Genomic DNA, 3893 nt, shown 5'->3' on the forward strand with positions numbered 1-3893 from the left:
TTATTCCAGATGAATTTGCAGATTGCTCTTTCTAATTCGTTGAAGAATTGAGTTGGAATTTTGATGGGGATTGCATTGAATCTGTAGANTGCTTTTGGCAAGATAGCCATTTTTACAATGTTAATCCTGCCAATCTATGATATTTCTTAAATTTTTATATTTTTTACTTTAAAATGTGTCCACAATCATTAATCCAGCCTGCATTTATCCTCTAGACCATCAATAGCACAAAAGAGTAGTCAACAAGTGGGAAAAGATCTTCACCAACCCTACATATAGCATAGGACTAAAATCCAAAATATATAATGAACCCAATAATTTAGACATCAACAAACCAAGATGAATGTATCCTATCCTCACTCATCTGTCAAATATTTCTTTCATTCATCACTTTTTCTGCCCCCACAGCTTAGATGTCACTTTCAACAATGGTTGCTTTCTGTTAAAACTGATGTTATCTACATCTCTACATCGTTTGGGATTAAAGATATGTCTTTTGACATGATAACTTGCAGAGTAGTCATGTTCCTGGAGTAATATTCCCCTACAGACTAGTGATACAACAGTTTGATGATGCTATGTGCATCTTTGACACTAGCACACAACAACCATAGAGGATCCAACTTGTCATTCATAAACTATGATTTAGGTACAAAGGCTGATACAATGCTGAGAAAGATATTTGTCTTTTTCCTTTTCTTTATAAATAAGCAAGTACCTTGATACTATGAAAAGTTACATCAGGGCAAGATTGCCCACTGGGTAGAAAATTTTGTCATTAAGCCTGATGTTCTAAATTTGATTCGTGAGATTCATAGGCTTGAGGAATTTAACTGGCTCCAGCAAGTTAGACTCTGGCCTCCATACCTATACTGTGGCATGCACATGCCCCACAATAAGTAAAAAATTGTAATAAATAACTTGTAAAACATACATTATTTTTACCATGGGAACAAAACAAATAAAGTCCCCATGTGGAAAAAGGCAATAAGAATCTAAAATCAGAGTTTTGTCTTCAAACGTAGGCTCCTATAACCTAGTTCTCAAACCAGACTCTACCTAGCAGTTCTACTCACTCCTAATAATTGTGTCAGATTATGCACCTACTAAAAGCTTATTCCACTGATTAGGTAAGAGCCCTCAGGTTTCAGGAATATTTTAATGATTACATTCACCAAGCAAGAACCAGTCTTCAACTCATGAGCATTTGAAATTATGTGTGATTATTTTAAATAATATTTTTATTAATTCTCTGAAAGTTTCATAAAATTTATTTTGGATGCTTAGTGTTTTTCCTTAATTCAACTCCTCTCCCTACTCTACCCCAACTCTCTACTCACCAAAGTTCATGTATTCCTTTTGTTTTCTTGACACATAGAATCCAATTTTGGTTAACCAAATATTCTATGATGAGAAGTTGCTTTAAAGCTATGCCCTTAAAGAAAAAGAAAACTATCCCTCCCTCTCTCCCTATCTATCTATCTATCTATCTATCTATCTACCCATCTGTCTATATGAGTGATAACCCATTCCTATAATGGGCTTTTATTCTTCTAGATAGATGATAGATAGATAGATAGATAGATAGATAGATAGATAGACAGACAGATAGACAGATGTTAAATAGCTATCTCTATCTCTGCTAAACTCTATCTAGGTGTTGAAATTCAAGTTCACCTCCTTTCTCCATGTTGCTCAGATTTTGCACATTCTGTCACCAATGCTATGAGATAATTTGTGAAGTCGCCACTTTTAGCCATAAAATAATGGTTCATTTCTGACTCTTAAAACCAACTTGCCCCATCTTTTGTGATATTCTTTATGCTTTGTGGAAAAGGGGTGTGTTACATATGCCCTGTTTAGGACTGAGAACACTTGGTTTTCTGGTTCTCTGAATCTTGACTACTTTTAAATCTTTGTGTTAATTGCAATCGATAGCAGAAAGGATTTTCTTTAATAAGGGTTGAAAGATGTACTAGTCTATTGGTAGAGCAGTAAGTCACTAGGTGTCTTTTGAATACTATGTTCTTTTAACAGAATAATCGTACAAGGTGTTTCCCTAGGGTCTACGACCTATCTAGTCACTGATTCTCGATAATAATGGCAGGTATTGGTTCTATCTTGAAGAACATTCCAGGCATTCAATTTAAAAAGTGTCACTAGTGTACCAGAATGGTCATTCTAATAGTTTAGGCCTAGGCAAAACTGATTATTTTCATCTGAAAATAGCACTCATAGTACCTTCTAGATTGTAAAGGAAAACTTCCCTCATCAGTACCAACTAGAATTTTCTGTTTTATGACTTGATTATGTTGTCTTTAGCAATAAGATATTATGATTAATTTCTGGAGAATAATCAAGAACATTGGTAATGACCAATGTTTTAAACATACATACATATATATGTGTGTGTGTATGTATGTATATGTATATATTATTTTATTCTGTCTAATATTCTAACTAACACACAAATATGCCTTTATGAATACCATTAATATTTAAATACCTGGCTTTTAAGAGTCCATTCCATCGTGAATTTGAAGAATAGTGGGGAGTGCTACATATATGTGTTTAAAGGAGGGAAAGGAAGAAAGCTTATGTAATTAGATCGTAATCTCAAAAATTAAAAAAAAAAATCCCCTTCATTATTCATTTTGACAGCGTGACTCTCATCCATAGCCATTTCTGCTGCTTCATCTTACTTTCACTCTCTAAACACTCTCATTTGGCTTTTGTCTCTGTGACACTAATGCTTCTCTGTTGATAAAACCAGCAGATAGTCCCAATGTAATCTCTTGTGTGCACCTGATCCAGTTAGCAATCTCCCCATTTTCAAAATCCTGTATATCACAGTATGTTCTCTCCATGCCTTGGTTAGGTTTTCAGGCTTCATAAAATATCTTCTTATCATTACTATTGTCTTCAGGAAACATAAGTTCAGCTTATTTCCTTAGTATATCAACATTTTACCTTTGCCAATATCATCTATATGAATATATGCATTTATGTTAATTAATTATAAGTATTGTAACACAATTGTTTAGACCTCTATTGACAATTACTCCAAATGTCTTCAGTTCCTACTTAGATGTTTACAAACACTGTCTCTTTATCTGTCATTCACATATATACATACATATACATACATACATGTATGTATATGTACATGTGTGTGTACTTTTATTTAAAAAGCAAAAATCTGAAATTTTAATTTTGCTTAAAGTACTCAATCCTTTTCTGTACTTAGAACATGTCCTTCAAGAAACTTTCACTTCTCAACATGAATTAATCGTCCAATTACAACATCCAATGGCACTCAACACATTTCCTTCCTAACACTACTCTGTTTTATAATAATTCATTGATTCAGTTAATTCAAGAATTCACAGAGCACCTGGGACTCAAGCACTCTTCACTATGCTAAAGACACCAAAATAAATAAAATAACATTCTCTCATATTCTATCGTATTTTTAAATTATATTTTTAACTTTAGAATATGTTCATAATAATTAATTCAGCCTTCATTTATCCTCTAGACTATCATAGTATTATATTTTCTCTTCAGAAATCCAAACTTTCAAGAGCTGACAATTGGTTAATATTCATCGATCTCTGAGGATTGGTTCCCTTATTTTATTTGGAGAGACTGGCATATTTAAATATATTTTAAAGCCCTATCTATTGGCTATTATTGCTATTTCCTTATTCCCCACGTGAGAAATCTGAGGACAGAGAATTGATTTTCCTGGGTTATTAATTGATTGGCAGAAGCAGGACTTGAACATAGAGAGTAAGGTTTCCAAATCCACATCTGATATTGCTGCATGATGGTACCCTATAGAAATGAATTATGGCACATGCCTTTAAGGAAATGGCTCATATTTCTTCCAA

Source organism: Mus caroli, chromosome 5, assembly GCF_900094665.2.
Source record: "Mus caroli chromosome 5, CAROLI_EIJ_v1.1, whole genome shotgun sequence".
NCBI lineage: Eukaryota > Metazoa > Chordata > Mammalia > Rodentia > Muridae > Mus > Mus caroli.